General features: G+C 39.5%; 1 protein-coding gene and 2 non-coding genes across 2 annotated transcripts; 2 read left to right on the top strand and 1 right to left on the bottom strand.

Moving 5' to 3' along the window:
- The window catches only part of LOC138242764 (zinc finger protein 271-like), a 1,399,044-nt gene that overhangs the window by 606,709 nt on the left and 774,277 nt on the right, over positions 1-18,058 (bottom strand).
- Positions 14,890-14,963, top strand: trnan-guu (transfer RNA asparagine (anticodon GUU)). The gene has a single exon. It is a non-coding gene; the product is annotated as a tRNA-Asn (tRNA).
- Positions 16,404-16,475, top strand: trnaw-cca (transfer RNA tryptophan (anticodon CCA)). Its single transcript has one exon. It is a non-coding gene; the product is annotated as a tRNA-Trp (tRNA).

Genomic DNA, 18,058 nt, shown 5'->3' with positions numbered 1-18,058 from the left:
TTGTGGAAGAAAACAGTCTTTCTTTGAATTCTCAATCAATCGGAATTTCAGTGCGAAACATAAACCCTTTGTCTGATTTAAAGAGATAATATTTTAAAACTCATAAAAAATCAGAAAACACGTTTCTCACTTTGAAATTTTAAACGGGGCGGTATATTACTAGTAGCGACGCTGAGTACATGAGTACGCTGGGAATTCCGGTTATGTGAAATACCAGCAGTTTAATAAATAACTCATCTGATTTTGGATCATAAGATTGTAGGTTCGACTTCTACCTGGCTCGTGTAAATGTTATTCAAGCTCCTCAGTAATAGTTGTAAATTATGTAATGAACCGCACCTGAAAGCAAACGTTGGGTCTGTTTCCTTTGTTTTCCAGCATGAAATAGCAAATCGTTACAAAAAGCACCTGCTAATGTCCAATACTGTTTTTTTTTTCAAACTACATTTTCAGGCTTCAGACACTTTTTAATAAAACAAAAGTGTCCTGAAACTCATTAACTTCCAGGTTTGCTTGAACCTGTATTAAAAAAAAGTTGTCTCAAACTTCCGGGATTCCATTCTCTGATGTAGCTGTCTCTAAAGTTGGACGTGATGTTTAGCAGATATGAACTGTGCCTTTTCTCTTCGAAAGGAACAAAGTTCTTTTTTTCCTCTCCACTCCAATGCTGGAGACTGTAAGCCTGTGTGAGCTCCACACTGCGTGTCCTGTACTGCTCTATGTTTAGATTATCTATATGGTGTACAGATAGAACTCAACTGCATGGTGTGAATTCCGTGTTCAGGACGAGCAGAACCTGAAAAACTAAAAGCAGACCTCAACGTGATTTGAACATGCAGCTGTCTGATCTGGAGTCAGACATGCTACCTTTGCGCCATGAGGTCACAGCTGTCAGTGCCTTTGAATTCCCCAAAGGAGACAAATCAACTTCACAAAAAAAAATATCCTGTGAAGAGCGCCGCTCTTCCGAAGAGAGTCTCTTCATCCCAGACCACATTTTATTCTTCCTGCGCAGTTCTTGTGCAGGTGTTGGTCTCAATAACAGATCCAGGAACACTGTTTTTTCTATTTTTTTTAAATTAAGTACCCCATGGTGCAACGGTAGCACGTCTGACTCTAAATCCCCAAGTTCATTTTCAAAGTATATCGGAGTCAACTGATACTGATCAGGTTCTGCTGCTACTGAACCTGCAGTCTTCACCTTAAAGTTCAACTCCCCAAGCCTTTTGACCTTATATGTCCATCCCTTCTCGTCAAAACTTGTATTTTCACGGGGTACCCTTCAGAAATCGCAGTATAGAATGAAAAAACTCCAGTAGATCTCGGCCGCTGTTGGTGATTTTCATTTAAAAATAAATGAATCTCTGGAAATTTTACGGAGTGTATCACTTTCACTGAGACCGAGAAGTGTTAAGCTGTACATGTGTCTTTGTGGTTCGGTTGTTAACCAAAAGGGTGGTAGTTTGAGCCCTTCCAGGGATGCTATGAGCCTTTTAATGTACACACCCATTTCACTTTATCTCCACGGCTGGTCTTGTACCGCAATCAAATACAGAGCAAATATAGCTCACTGTGTATATAATGAAGAAGCAAAGGTTAGTTTCTTATCTGTGTGTTACAGGGCCTTATGCAACTCGTACCAACAGCTGGGGTTTGATCCCTGCACGGGCTATTAGTTGAAAGGCCATTGTAAATGACGTGTAAAAGATTTATAGATAGATACTTTATTGATCCATTGAGGGAAATTTATCAAGCTTATCCAGCTGGCTTTTATGTTTCACACTAAATTGAGATCTTGAAACCAAAATAATTAGAAATATGGAACACAACCATTGTTCCCCAAGAAGGAAAGCTGTTTAACACTGACATCACTCCTTTTTATTTAACCCAGATTGTGAAGACAACTCCACCCTATCAAAGGAAAATGTTGCACAAAAGTTGGAAAGCACACTTTGAATCCATCTGTACTGTATTTTTGATTTCCGCGATCCGTTCAAGGCTGCTTGGTGCTTCACACCATTTCAGGGAAGAGGGAAGAAACCCAGTTTAGAGAACTACTGGTGCATTTTCACTCATTGAATTTGATCTTTATACTCTCTTTTCATTCTCAGCTATAATATTTCAAAATTACAGTTTGGATTTGTTGGAAAACTTCACAGGCATTATTAAGTTAGGACTGTAGAATTGTATTTTAATATCTTGGTATATTTACCTTCATTTTAATATGGATGTAACCATAAATGTTGTACTTTTGTCGTACATTTTAACTGATGACGCACGATGACTATTATACTTTGTGATACATGCAAGACATCTGTAAACGAAGATGTAATTACAGTCAAATTGGCAATTAACAGAAAACCACAATTTGTATAATATTATTTCTCTATGTCGATGATCAGTTGAAGGTTTGGAGAAACAGCAGCGATAGCAGGTGATTTTGGTTTTGAACCCATCTTTACACTTCAATAATCCATTTGTCCTTGAAAAAAGAAAAGACAGGCATGTTTTGAGTCTCATAATGATCATCTTCTCGATCCAAAGAAACGTATAAATTTGATTCCTTCCATAGTATTTTGGATTTTCTTACGAAGAGCTCACGAAGTATTGCCAGGATCTATATTTAGTGTTCAGTAGTGATAACACCGCTGATATTGATTGAGTAGAAATCTATGATGTATTGACAACTTTATCTGAAGCGAGAAGTCCTAGAACGCTGCCTATGAAGTGTTAGGATTCATACCAAGATATACTTTTTGTTTTCAACCCAAAATGCTGCTATTGCATTACACATTATATTGTAATGCAACAGGGGCTCAGGCGGGCGCCCTTGCCGCATTAGGTCAGCCCCCCACCGTCAGGGGCTCAAACCCAGGATTCCTGCGTCACTCAGCAGGGACCCAGCCCCGTGAGCTAAAGAGATCTCTCTACAGCCCAGTAGCTGTAGTCCTGCCATCACAGGGAAGGGCGGTGACGTCACTTGCTCTGGTACGCCGGCTCTTACACAGTGCCTGTCGGCCATAAGCGTTACACTCTCCCCCGCTTAAATCGCCGTCCCAGGTGAAGGGATATCCCGCCCCGCTTCTGACACCAATGTAACGCAACGGGGGCTCAGGCAGGCGCCCTTGCTGCATTAGGTCGGCCCCCCACCGTCGGGGGCTCAAACCTGGGACTCCCGCATCACTCAGCAGGGTAGATGTAGTCCTGATATCACAGGGAAGGACGGTGACGTCACCTGCTCTGGTACGCCGGCTCTTACACAGTACCTGTCAGCCGTAAGCGTTACAATATGAACATTACCAGGTTTGGTAGCTTCTCTGCACGATTTTTCAAAACTGAAACTAATTACAAAATTACTTAAGATCAACCATGACAAAAAATTATAAATCAGGACTAATATTAATATCAACTGATGTTACTACAGAAAAAAAAGATTTAACTGAAATATTAATAAGACTATGCAAGCTTAAAAAGTAGAACAATTCAATTTATATAACTTTTTTTTTTGAGAAATGGGCTCACACACCGGAAGACACTAACGTTTCTCTTCGTTAGAGTATGTGAATAACAGTTTAACCCAAAATGTTTGGAGTCCAGAGGGAGGACTTGCTCGCTGAATGATCTCTCAAGAAATCCCTGGTGAGATTCAACAGGTGTTTTCTTCAACAGCCACTAAAAGTCTGATGACCTTCTCTGGATTTTCTGAATATGACGTTAAATTAGTTCAAATCATTTGGTAGTTAACAGAACGAAATGCTTTGGAGGTACATTTAAAACAGCAGAGCAACACTGTAGCGCTTCGTGTATGACTGAATTTTATTGTGTAAACCTGGCTCTCTATGAACACGAGCAAAGAGTTGTCACTCAACAGAAGATTGCGATGTGAGCACAATAACATAAGACATCTGAAGATGCCGGGGATTAAACCTGGGACCTCCTACATGAAAAACATGCACGCTACCACTGAGCTACATCCCCTTTGGCATAGTGGGGAGAACTGACTTAAAGATGTGCATATGTTCACTGAACACAATCCACCCTTCACGAAGAATGCCTGCAGTTTCCCACTTTCGCGTTTCTTCTACTACAAACTAAATTAATGGGAATGAAGAAATAAGGAAGGGAAAATAATCGCATTGAAGCTTCCAGAGACTGGGCAAAATGAATAATTTATTTTTATATCCAGTCATATGGGCAACGGTGGTTGATTCTTCAACGGGGGAGTGCGTTTTTCTACCTTCTTACTTGACTGTCTTTCAATTATGTTTTCTTTGAAACCTCTTTGCATCTTTTAAGTGCTTGCGATTAAATTACGAATAGAAAAACAGCAGTACAGTTGATGTTCATGGACCGATGCACACAACTCCAGTGATAAAGCCCTGTCTGTAAATATTGTAGAAGAACGTTAAAGGGCAAAACAACGCTCCAACCACGGGAATGGTAACAAGAAGGATTGGGTTCTTATTTAATATGTGCTTTTGAAATGCCTTGTCCATACACACAGGCTTTAGAGATGGACAAATAATTTAGTGGTGTTTGTAAACAAAGATGGAACATGTTATTTCTATACTAGGAAGAAAGGATCAGACTCTTAAACTTTAAGAGACAAAAACAACACCTCATCACAGCTAACACTAATTAAAACGACATCACAGCAGAAGAGTGAAGCCTTGAGTGAATCAAATTAGTTTTTGTTGGTCGTCTGTGTCTTCATAACTTTGTAGGTGAGGGAGAGGATTGCGAAAATGTGCAGGTGCTTCTCAGAAGTGCGTTGGTGGTATAGGTTCCTTCAAATAACTGAGCCAGTGCGTCCCCAAATCTTTTCAAGATGATCTGTGATCCGGTAACACATCTCCTGAAACTAACATTCGAGGTAGGAAGCGTGCTCTTAAACACCAAAACACTCAAAAAGGAAGAAGCAGATCTCTGCACACAAGACGGTAGTGCGATATTAGAATTTCTGAGTTCTTGACGGATTCAGGCTCCTTCTCAGAGGTCCTTGCTCACCAAATAACTTTACATCTGAGGAAGAGCACCACAGAAAAAACCCAACTCAACAAGCGAGCGCATTGCTCTTGCTCTTAATGCAAGGAGCTGTTTTTGTTTCCCTCGCAATAATCATTATTAACCATAAACAGCAGCACAGGTAGGTCACATTTGTGATGATGTCACTTCTCTGCTTCAGCAAGGTCAATAAAAGACTCTGAAAGTAGTAAAGCAAAACTGAACTCAAAATCATATTAGGAATTCTAAGCAATATCTCCATACAGGTAATCCAATAAGAATGTTGAAATATTTGAATATAATCTCTGTGTATATTGCGCTGCTTTTTACCCAGAATAAAACTAATGGATTGAAGGAATGCTAACTGCTGGGTTAAAATGTATAGTTGTTATTTGGAGAAATCTGTAAACTCGTGATCTTATATGTTTTAAAAGACAGCACAGGAAAAAATGACAGTGCTGATTATTTTCCGGAGACAGAGCACTGATGACCTATCCGAGCTAATTGAGAAAGCCCACCCAGTGGATACTCTAGCAGAACGTCAAAGAACATTCACCTCTGTATCCAAAGAAACCACAGGAACAACATCAGGTAGCACAATCAATTCCCCTTTTAAATCTTACCTGTAAGGTATGCTATGTGAATTCATGAAGTTAATCCTCTGATCTCTTTTGATCACGAACAAAGTATTTCTGATGGAGCGCTATGTTCAAAGATTTAATAAGCTTTACCCCTGCCAATGATTTGGCGTGAAGAATTAAAAGTTTCACAGACAATAGCAGCTCACCACCACAGCCAATATTAAATGTACTTGCCAGTACACTATCATGTGCACTGCCTCAAAAGTGATCTCAGCAGATGTTGTTCCCTACATAAAGCTGAACGTGCCAAAGAGAATTTCTGTTTAGAAAACAAAATATTTTTTCTGCCTTGATGTTAAGCCTGTCTTTTAGAAAGTCTATCTCTAAACACCTCCCGCAGCCTAACAAAAAGCGCTTTTACTGATCGTATTGCAGGTCTTAAAACACTAACATTTGGCAGCGGAGGGATTCGAACCCACGCCCCCAGAGAGACTGGAGCCTAAATCCGGCGCCATAGACCGCTCAGCCACGCTACCTTTCTCCGTGTCACCTTCCTCACATTGCTGACTTGGACTGGGGGGCTTCAGCTCTTGTCATCAGATCTAATGATATCATGACATGTGGAAGTGACTGCACCTTCATCTTCCAAGATGCTTTCAATAGCACAAACGCTACTTTCACTGGCACAAACATAGCAATAATGAAGGTGGTGGGATTCATCCTTTGTGCTGTTTGTAGGGGTGCAACTCTATGGCGATCTACTGACTTGAAGAGCAAAAATCAAAATCCTCTGCTATTACTGTTGCTTTTTTCATACTTTCTTCACATCCTTAATTTGAACGTCGATTATGAAGGATATTGATGATAATATCACGCGAATTGTGTTTTTTTGTGATCACCAATTTTATTCAAATACCAGCCTTTTTTACAGTTCCTTGCGTGTTTCACAAGGTATAATAGCCCCCCTCGCATCCTCAGCTAACATATTTTAAAATTACATAAGATTGTACAGCATGTATGTTTACATTTATATTAAAATTAAAGTAAATATACTATCAACATACATACAGTGCTAACCTAATAATTCTTGTCAGGTTCTTCAACAAATCTGCGTTGTTATTTTAACATATTTTAGCTGAGGGTGCAACGGGAGTATAAATGAATTTACCCGCCAGCCATTCAAGGACCAAATTCCATGGGTGAAGTTTATTTTCTTAGATGTTGCCGGCATTGGACTTTGCCGGTGGTATTGAATTATGTCCACAACTGTTGTAGTAGTTCCTTCTTGAAATTCGACACGTGCAAAGCACTCGTAATATCATAGGTGTTAAAGTTCGCTGAGTCTATTCGAGTCATGGTGTGTATCCCTGCCTATCATTGGGAGACGGGTAGCTTTTTTACACTCAGATTCCAATCTTCAATGCTTTGTGGGAGAGATTACATAACTTTCATTTTCTCACATTTTCTGACGACTGTTCCAAAGGGGCACCCTGTCAATTCCGAATACTTTTCAAAAATCTGCCTGCATGTTTGATTATTTCATTTCATTTAGAAAAAGTTCAATATTGATCATAACTAAAGAAAATAATGATCACAAACAAAAAAGGGATAAAGATGCGAGTCGATCTTGAATCACAGCTGGGTGACACGGGCTTCTGTTCTGATATGGTTGTACGAGAAACAGGAGGAATCGCCAATCTCCTATAGAACATGAGTTGAATCAGGAGTGAGACATTTCATATACTCGTGCATATGTCAACGCCTGACCTACATCGTAAAACTAACATTAAGTTGTCAGAGACATTCATTTATGTACAAACAAGAGACAGACCAAGTAATAATTCTACATTAGTTCAGGTGGGTAAACCTTAACTAACTAACTAATAAACCTATTAATAATTCTACATTAACGTGTCCTACACTGATCAGACTAATTGACATGGTCTGATTCAGAGCCTGTGCAGTTCGTGCTAATTACAACAAGGACAGTTCTGAACCCTCATCACCGACCTGAGCACAAGTTCAGCTGTTCTCCAGTTTTGTTACGCATGGTTTTTCATTGCAATTGAGTTCAGAGCTGGAGCTGATCTCCAGACAGTACAGTGTTTTGGGTAAGTTGTCGAAATTCGCATGAGGCTGCAGACAACTTACCCAAAGTGTTTTCTATAGCTTTCAGGTGGAGTTCATTTATATAAAAGAATGTAAGTGGTATAAACGCAACAAGCCAGACGGCAGGCCAACCTATAATTTTCTGACGCGAGGCCTGACGCGTTATTCATTACGCCACTGACCCTGCTATTGCAGTACTAAAAAAAAACACATTTTCTACATTTATGTCTGTTTAAAAATCACTCTAAAAAAGACAAAGGGTTTGTGTGTCGCGCTAAAAATCCTTCGGCTGAGACGTAAAACCGAGGTTCTGACTCTCTGTGATCATTCAGGAGAATGGTGGTGGTGGAGGGGAATCCCCATTACCTGTAAAGCGCATTGAGTGGAGTATCTAGAACAGCGCTATATAAGTGTAAGCAATAATGATTATTATAATGTAAAATGCAATAAAAAATAAAAAAAAATATCAAACTTTGATTCAAAATAGATTAATGTAAAAACTGATAAAGCTAATGCTTTTTTCAGGGCTATATCTACTTTTTTTTAAAAAGCTAAGTCTGTCGCGATCATGAAAGTTAGAGAATGTGTTCCAGCGGGTGCCTTCATATTGCAAGCGTCAGTCTCGCCCGTAGCTGCAAGAAAGTTAAAAGCGCACAAGTGATCTGTCTTTCGTCAAAGTAATTGCCGGAGCAGTAAGACGCAGAGCACCATCCAGCAGCTGTAGACGATGTTCGGGGAAGAGCTAATTCTGTTTTTAGCACAGGGAGTGAGAATGAGCTCAGTCCGGCTCCCAGCAGAATCCATCCTGGTTTGGTTACAGTGCGTCTGAGGCTCTTTGGATCGCAACGTAAAAAAAACAATTGCTCACATCGTGTGACTTCCACGACAGGAAGGAAAGATATCACTTAAAAAAATCAGAACTGAAGATTTGGATCCTGGGCCTCAATTTGATCAAATTATTAAAATAATAATTATCAAAATATCAGATTGTGTTTCTGCAACATTTCGTGCACAGTACACCATTTTAATCTAAAACAGTCACAACGAGGGCTTTACACGCAGTCTGGGGTATTTTCCCCTTTTATATTTTTGCCACTTTATATCGAACCTGTTATACTCCCAGATGTGCACAGTAGCTTGTACTTAATAAAAATGTACAATTCACCACTGGTATAAACAGATGTGTGCCGTGTTTGCCTTTGTAAGCATTTGTTTAAAAAATAAGTTCACAATACGATAAAAAAACAGAAAGCACAAACTTTATAATACAACGATACAAAATCAATACCAAATCATTATGCCAATTAAGTACCTATCCTTTGAAAACAGAGAACACCTTTATATTTACAAAAAACTTGACATTGTATGTATTTTTGAATTACAAAGCAGACAGAGTAGTACCTTAATTCAAAGATCAGATCTTGGCCAAAACAAGACAATCAGACGTGGGCTGAATTCGAACAGGAACCTCTACTTCGTCGTTTATTGAGCTTTTGATCAATGTCTGAATGAAACAGATTCGCTTTTTTATCTCTTTGATTAAAGTACACAAAAATTGTAAATATTGATTACAATATTGTATATAATGTATAATTTGAACTACATATTGTTCAGGTGTGAATAATTGTATATTTTAAGAATACATTTCTAAAACAAATCATTGGCTTTATTTACTAGTTTCTACACCTATAAAAATCTTTCTTTGATGTATAATAGCCCTTTAACTATATATGTATAATAGTCCTCTAAATGTATCCGTGTAATAGAACTCCAACCATTTATGTATAATAAACATATAATCATAGATGTCTAATTGACGTATAACAATATACGTATATTAGAATTTAATTCTAGACCAGTTACGGAGCAAATTTACACGTCTAAGGTATGCGTTTAATAGTCGTATATTCTACATCTTTTACCCACTGGGATGTGCCGATTTTAATTTAACAAAGCTAGATACACAGACAGTTTGTTTCTTGAAAGCGTGTTATGTAAAAAAGAGAAAAACGAAAATATATAGATGACAATCTTTCAAAGCTGAAGATTTTACTTTTGAAAAATTGACATTTTATGTATGCAGATGCATTCACTGGTTTTAGAACTTTGCTGTGCTTCCTGAATCATTTTCAGCGTTATAAAGTGGGTGTAGAGGGAGCGATCTCTTTGTAGAGCAGTTGACAGGCTGGAGATGTTCAGACTACTCTCGTTATTTCTCAAATGTTTACATCATTTTTCTTTCACGCTAGGATGCAACTGTGTACATGGGCTTGGTTTTCGTTTCACTGATTCTCATTGAAGATTTGGGAATTAACGACGAAAGATTCAGTTTGGCAGAAGGTTTGGTTCACAATGGTCTTGAAGACATGCCCATGTAGAGCAGCGTGTGATGATTTGTACTATAAAAGACCAAGTGCTCAAAGTGACGTCTGCGTTTACCGTTGAAGCTTTTCATCTCGGGCGCACTTTTAGAAAACAAAGATAGAGTAGTTGTGTTGTATCACCCTAAGACATCTGTTAGCAGAGTGGCGCAGCGGACCTGTGCTGGGCTTGTAACTCAGAGATTGACTGATCGAAACCGTCCTGAGCTATGTACATTTTATGCACGATTGATAAGCACACCATCAGTTTAATGAAGTACATTAAAACTGATTTTTATCTCGTGTGTGTGCAAGCTTCACACTTACAGTACTCTTTAATCTTTACCAATAGCAGATGCCCAAATGTATCTTTGGTTGTTCTGAGATCCTTGATAGTTTCCTCAAATCCTTCAAATGAACATCCATTTCAAAGCAATTATGTTTAATTTTATTACAATTAAGGTACATATACAAAATATTAACGCACATTTGTATAATGCTCATTTAATAATGATTGTCAAGGATTATCAAGTTCTCCAACAAATCTGTGTTCTAATTTTAAAATATTTTAGGATACACCGGGTGTATAAATGAATTCTCCTGACAGCCAGTTGAAGATAAAATTCCACACGTGAAAATGGTTTTCTTGGACATTGACAGGTACTTAATTGTTTACTTGTAGTTCCACACGAGTAAAATAGATATTTCCTGCAAATTTCAAGAGGGCTTGCGAAGAAATCCCATCAAGCTTTAGCAGAGATTATGGTTACAGCGGAACAGTCTGAAGCTCGTCCCTTAGTGGGTTTGAACCACCAGCCCTTCATTTAACAGCTGCACAGAGACACACTCCCGTTGCTTTTTGCCATTCACACGTTTGTAGTTAAAGAATTATAAAATACTGACATTTTCCTGCCAGCCGGCAGTATTTCTTCTGCACTGACCATGAATAACCAATAACTTTATTTCATCTTTCGCAGTCTGTAATCCTTAGAAAAGGAAGTGAATACTTGTATTAAGCTAAATCAAGCCGACGGAGATGCACTGCCGTTGTTTTTCTCCACTTTTCGTTGAAAGGAGAAAAATCACTGACATTTTCTTGCGGTATTTCTTCTGTCCTGATTAGCAAGACTTATATTTTATCTTTCAGAAGTTGTATGAATTTCTTGAAGTTCAGAAACAACTTGTTCCACAAAGGAAATGAACACTTGGTTTCAAAGTAAATCAAGACGTATGTATCTCTCGCCGCGTGTGCTCTTATCTGTCCATCTCTCTACTTTTCTCTCACTCTGACAGTCTGTGCAGAGTTTCTGAAGGGGATGTAACACCACTTGGCAAAGAGAAAAATTATCAGAGGCAGAATAAAAAATCATTATTCTCTTCTCAGTCAGATTCACAGCTCAGAGACAATCGGACAGAAGCTCCATACTTCTTTTTATCCATCAATCCAGAACCAGAGGACATTCAGACAATCAGTGCTGTTACATGAATAATATCAGACAGAACAGCCTGGACTCAGGTCACATTTTCCCATTTTCTCCTTCCTCACAGCCACTTAGAGACAGAAGAGCTCCTGGTTCTCCTCTCTGTGAACTGGGCTCAAGACTCACTGATCTGTCAGCTGTGGACTCTGTTCCAGGTCAGAAGCAAGAAGCTTCTATTAACCCTTTCCAGGACCTCCAGCCCTTCAGTATTACTTTCTTTACTGTATGTCAGTCTCCAAACATGTTTTATAAATGTTTTATAACACACGTGAGTGTGGAATTATCTTTTTATGTAATAAACACAAGTAGTGACACTTTGGTCAGTACACTGTATATTGATTATTAGAAGCCGATGGGCCGATGGTTGTGTCTACAGTAGTGACCAGTTGACCAGTCTGTAGCTCTCAGCAGTGGGACTCAGATCACACAGAAGAAGACCTGTCTGAGTGTGATTCCACACCAGCCCAGGGAATCACCAGCTCTCATATGTCTCTCACAGGTGTCTCACAGTCTTATAAATTTACAATTAGATGAATTATTGTAACAGGTAATCAGACTACCTATGGAACTGAGAGCAGGCTGGAAATAAAACCAGGATACACATTTTAACCTCCAGGATCAGGTTCCTGATCCTCCTGGCTTCTATACTCTGATGATTCGTTTAAAACATTTAAAAGCACTTATTACAGGGACTTGTGCTCGTTCTCTACTGCTCCACACGGGTACGCCTTGTAACACATTAATCTGCGAAGTAAAATATTTTTTTTCCTGTTTAATGAATTTCATTCCTTGGTTTGTCGCTCTCCTTTTACAACTGTTATGATTCGCTTCTCTTCACAGCCCGGTGTGTTGTTTTTTGGGGGGGATGTTATATCTGTAAGAAAAGCCCCCCAGGCTCCGGATAGGAGTCTCCTCCAGCGGAGACGCGCTCTGCTCTGTTACAAAGAGCGCTGTGACGTCACAGACACCAGCCTGAGCGCCTGGATCAGAGAGCAAGACCGCGGGAGGCACAGGGTGCGCACGGAGGAGAGTTATTGATCACTTATCTATCGAAAACCAATTAATTTAATTAAAAAACCGTAGAATAAACAATTAGCTTCACCGATTGGTGAGTACTGATTCTTTTTCTGGTTTTGATCCTTTTTTAAATATCTAGAAAACAGTCAATAAAGACTGTATCGATCAATTACCGTAGTGCGTTTAATAAAAAAATGTTCAAACTGAAATTAAACAATGATTATTCTTATTATTATTTAGGTAACTGTATCCTAGAGCTAAAAAAATATATTACAAGTTGATAAATGTATGTAAGTAACAGTTTACATGTATTTTTTCCCGTGTTTATAAATCATAAGTATGGTAACCACGGGGACAGGCGCCATGTCACTGTGCGCGTCTAGGTGTATCGCGTTCGTCACAAAGAGCGATGTGACATCATGGGTAGCAACAAATACTAATACTAGTGTATTCATATTAATATTAATGAGAGTACAACTGGTTGTTTTAATGCTAGTGTTCATGTGAGTATTAATGATGATAGCGCTACTGATAGTTTTAGTTTTAATGTTCATATTCATGTTAATATTAAATATAATTATAGTGTTACTGTTAGAGAATTAACAGTAGTAGTAGTAGTTTTAATACTACTGTTATTCTAGCATTACTGTTATTCTCTTTGGGGGAATTAAAACCACACGTGGCGAGTGACCTCGTGGTGCAACGGTAGCGTGTCTGACTCCGGATCAGAAGGTTGCCTATTCAAATCATGTTGAGGTCAGCTGATGTGTTTGCAGGTGCTGCTGGTGCTGAACCTGGAAATTACACCATGCAGTCGGGTTTTAGCTGTACACCACATAAGTAATCTGAACGAAATAACAGCGCAGTACAGAACTACCAGTCAGGAGCTTATGCAGCGAATCATCTTGAACACGGCAAGAGAAAAGGCATACTGCACATCTGCGAAACATCATGTCCGACTTTAGAGACAGTGATATCAGAGAATGGAAGTTTCAGACCTTGTTTTTTTTTACAGGTTCAAGCAAACCTGAAAGTTAGAAAGTGTTTGGTCACTTTTGTATAAAAAAGTGTCTGAAGCCTGTAATTATAATTTGCCCTTTTTTAATTGTGGTTGAAATCCACTCCCATGTACCAAGACCTTACAGTATATTCATGTTTACTTAAATGACTAACTATTGGACTATTGGACATTAGTTGGTGGGTTTTTTTTGTAACGATTTGCTATTTCATGCAGGAAAGAAAGGAACCCAGACCCAACGTTTGCTTTCAGGTGGGGTTCATTTACATAACGGACATCTATTTCTGAGGAGCCTGATTTGAATCACACAACCCCGGTAGAAGTCGAATCGACAATCTTATAAACCGAAATCAGACGCGTTAACCATTAAACCACTAGCCCGTCATGCAAATTAATTGCACCATGGTGAGTTCAGTGCCACTACTAGTAATACCCCACCCCCCAACTTAAATTTCTAAGTGAGAAACGTGTTTTCTACATTTTCTTTTAGTTTTAAAAAATCATCACTTTTAAACAGACAAAGCATGTGTCGCTCTGAATTTCTAATTGATTTAGAATTCCAAGACAAAAGCGTTTCGTTCCACAACGGCGTGAAATGATCACGTCTTTCACTCTACTTCTACTTAATAAAGCAGATCTTGCTAGGTGAGCATTTGCTCCGGTAAATTAAGTCACTTTTCATGTTAACTCACTTCTTCTAAACACAACATTTCCCGGTGCATGTTTTCTCCATGAAAAAAGACATTTTCCCTTACATGATTTCTTGTTTTGTTTCATCGAAGTGTAAAGAAAGGAAAAGTGTCGTTAATGAACTCTGTCCTCCTTGGGAGATGTCAAGCGCATTGGACATGAAAAGTGCCCAATAAAAGCCATTTCTCTTACAGTCAGGGCCCCTGTTCCGTGTAAAGGAGGCAGCTTGCTCAGCCGGCAGATTCAGGGCGTAGATGGCTCAGAGCGGTGTGTCCAAGCGGCTATAAAAGAGGAGAATTCTGCTGGCACCGTAGCTGAGTCGGTTTAAGTACCTGTCTCGTTAACTGGAGATCCGGGCTCCACATCCCAGCTGTGCCTTTCTTCCTGTCTTTTTGTGAAGAAACTACCATCTTGGACAACCGCATAGGGCTTGATTTAGTTTAAAGCATGAATGAATACATTTCCTTTCTGCAACAACTTGATTTTCAAGAAATTCATACAGCTTGTGAAAAATGAAATGTAATTCTTGGCTATCAGAGCAGTAGGAATATTGCCGACTGGCAAGAAAATGCAAGCAATGTTTATTTTTTGACCGGAAAGGTGCGAATGGAGAAAGGCCTCTCTCATCAGTCTCTGTGGCGCAATCGGTGAGCGCGTTTGGCTGTTAACTGAAAGGTTGGTGGTTCAAGCCCACCCAGGGACGATCCTCTTATTATTGTCAATGTAAACACTGTCTCCGCTGAAGCCGAAACCTTAACCCTCTTTATATTTGCAGAAAATGCGAGTCTTTTGCCCGTGTCCAACAACAACACTTGAGACCGGGGAAGTCCAATAGTGATCAACACCGCAACTCCCCAGAAATCCATATTCACCCTTGGAAAAGTATCTTTGAATGGCTGGCGGGAGATATCATTTATACTCCTGTTGCGTCCTCTGCTAAAAGAGTTTAGAAATACAACGCAGATTTGTTTGAGAATTTGACAAGCACTGTTACAGTACGTTAGCACTGTGAAGTTGGATGTTGATATTTTGATATATTTACCTTAATTTTAACATAAATGTAAACATACATGCTGTACAATCTATGCTGTACAATCAAACACAGGTATATTTTGAGTCTCATGCTGATCGTCCTGTGGATCCAAAAGAAAATGTTAAAGCTGATACATTTTCGATTGGAATTTGCATCTAGCTACAACGTCCCTGGATAAGAGATTTTATTAGGTGCGTGCAATCGGTATCTTTTACTTTATGTATGGTAGTGGAAATAGTTTTTAAAATGTTTTCTAAAGAAGATTGTATTGCCAGGACCTGCCTTTAGCGCTCAGTAGCGATGACGCTGTTGATATAGATGGAGAAGAAATGTAAGATGAATTGATGATCTAAGCTAAAATAGCCCTAACACGCCTCCTGTAACAGTGTTTGTATTCATAGCAAGTAATATATTTTTTCAAACCCGAACGTTGCTTTTGCATTGAGTGTTATGTAACCATTAGCGGTTTCGGTAGCTTCTGAAGAGCGCACTTTTCCAAACTGAAGCCTATAAGAACATTATTCAAGACTCACCATGGCCCAGAATCGTGCATCGGGACAAAGATTAACATCCATTGAAAGTATTCCCAAATAAAAGATTTGACCGAAAAATTAAAAGAGTAGGCAAGTATTAAAACAAAACCATAACTTCTTGACTTCCAATCTCTTTCCTGGTTCAGGCCATGTAAAATGACATATTCAGTGGACTCATGCCGAGGTTGTGAGTTTAAGCCTCACCTGGAGCAGCCTGGTTTTCTGTCTTGACAGGTAAACAGTGTTTTGTGTTATTTGCTAAATGGAGAGAGGATTCTGTGTTAATTGTGCTCCTCCTGGGAGAGGTCAAGATGAGAAGTTCACCAGGCTGGTGGTAAATATCCTGTCCAGGAATATTGGGGCTGTAGGGGGTCAGATCTATAGATGTAGTAAACACATTAGTGGAGACGGTGTGTCTGCTCTCCGTGAGAGAGCCGGGCGGGAAGAATAATCTGTGGTCTGGGAAGAAGAGACCCTCGTTGGAAGAGCGGCGCTCCTCACAGGAGAGAATGAAAACAATCTTTTTCAGGGACGCTGATTTTTCTCTTTGGGTGAATTAAAAGCACTTGTCGCAAGTGACCTCGTGGCGCAACGGTAGCGCGTCTGACTCCAGATCAGAAGGTTGCGTGTTCAAATCACGTCGAGGTCAGCTGATGTGTTTGCAGGTGCTGCTGGTGCCGAACCCGGAATTTACACCATGCGGTCGGGTTTTAGCTGTACACCACCTAGGTAATCCGAATGAATTAACAGAACACCCAGTCAGGATCTTATGCAGCATTTCATCTTGAACACGACAAGAGAAAAGGCACACTGCACATCCGCGAAACATCACATCCGACTTTAGAGACAGTGACATCAGAGAATGGAAGTTTCAAACCGCTTTTCTGTTACAGGTTCAAGCAAACCTGAAAGTTAGGGAGTGTTTGGTCACTTTTGTATGAAAAAGTGTCTGAAGCCTGTAATTATAATTTGCCCTTCTTTTAATTGTGGTTGAAATCCACTCCCATGTACCAAGACCTTACAGTATATTCATGTTTACTTAAATGACTAACTATTGGACTATTGGACATTAGTTGGTGTTTTTTTTTGTTGTAACGATTTGCTATTTCATGCAGGAAAGAAAGGAACCCAGACCCAACGTTTGCTTTCAGGTGGGGTTCATTTACATAACAGACATCTATTTCTGAGGAGCCTGATTTGAATCACACAACCCTGGTAGAAGTCGAATCGACAATCTTATAAACCGAAATCAGACGCGTTATCCATTAAACCACTAGCCCGTCACGTAAATTAAATGCACCATGGTGAGTTCAGTGCCGCTACTAGTAATACCCCACCCCCATCTTAAATTTCTAAGTGAGAAACGTGTTTTCTACATTTTTTTTTAGTTTAAAAAAATCATCACTTTTAAAGCCTTTATGTGTCGCTCTGAATTTCTAATTGATTTAGAATTCCAAGACAAAAGCGTTTCGTTCCACAGCGGCGTGAAATGATCACGTCTTGCACTCTACTTCTCTCTAGTAGTAAAGCAGATCTTGCTTGGTGAGCATTTGCTCCGGTAAATTAGGTCACTTTTCATGTTAACTCACTTCTTCTAAACACAACATTTCCCGGTGCATGTTTTCTCCATGAAAAAAAGACATGTGCATGTGCATGTTTTCCCTTACATGATTTCTCGTTTTGTTTCATCAAAGTGTACAGAAAGAAGAAAGAAAGGAAAAGTGTCGTTAATGAACTCTGTCCCCCTTGGGAGATGTCAAGCGCATTGGACATGAAAAGTGCCCAATAAAAGCCATTTCTCTTCATTTCTCTTACGGTCAGGGCTCCTGTTCCGTGTAAAGGAGGCAGCTTGCTCAGCCGGCAGACTCAGGGCTTCGTGAACGCAGATGGCTCAGAGCGGTGTGTCCAAGCGGCTATAAAAGAGGAGAATTCTGCTGGCACCGTAGCTGAGTCGGTTTAAGTACCTGTCTCGTTAACTGGAGATCCGGGCTCCACATCCCAGCTGTGCCTTTCTTCCTGTCTTTTTGTGAAGAAACTACCATCTTGGACAACCGCATAGGGCTTGATTTAGTTTAAAGCATGAATGAATACATTTCCTTTCTGCAACAACTTGATTTTCAAGAAATTCATACAGCTTGTGAAAAATGAAATGTAATTCTTGGCTATCAGAGCAGTAGGAATATTGCCGACTGGCAAGAAAATGCAAGCAATGTTTATTTTTTGACCGGAAAG

The sequence above is a fragment of the Lepisosteus oculatus genome, chromosome 14 (genome assembly GCF_040954835.1).
Source record: "Lepisosteus oculatus isolate fLepOcu1 chromosome 14, fLepOcu1.hap2, whole genome shotgun sequence".
Lineage (NCBI taxonomy): Eukaryota > Metazoa > Chordata > Actinopteri > Semionotiformes > Lepisosteidae > Lepisosteus > Lepisosteus oculatus.
Note: the sequence above shows the minus strand (reverse complement) of the source record. Positions and strands in the feature narration are given on the sequence as shown.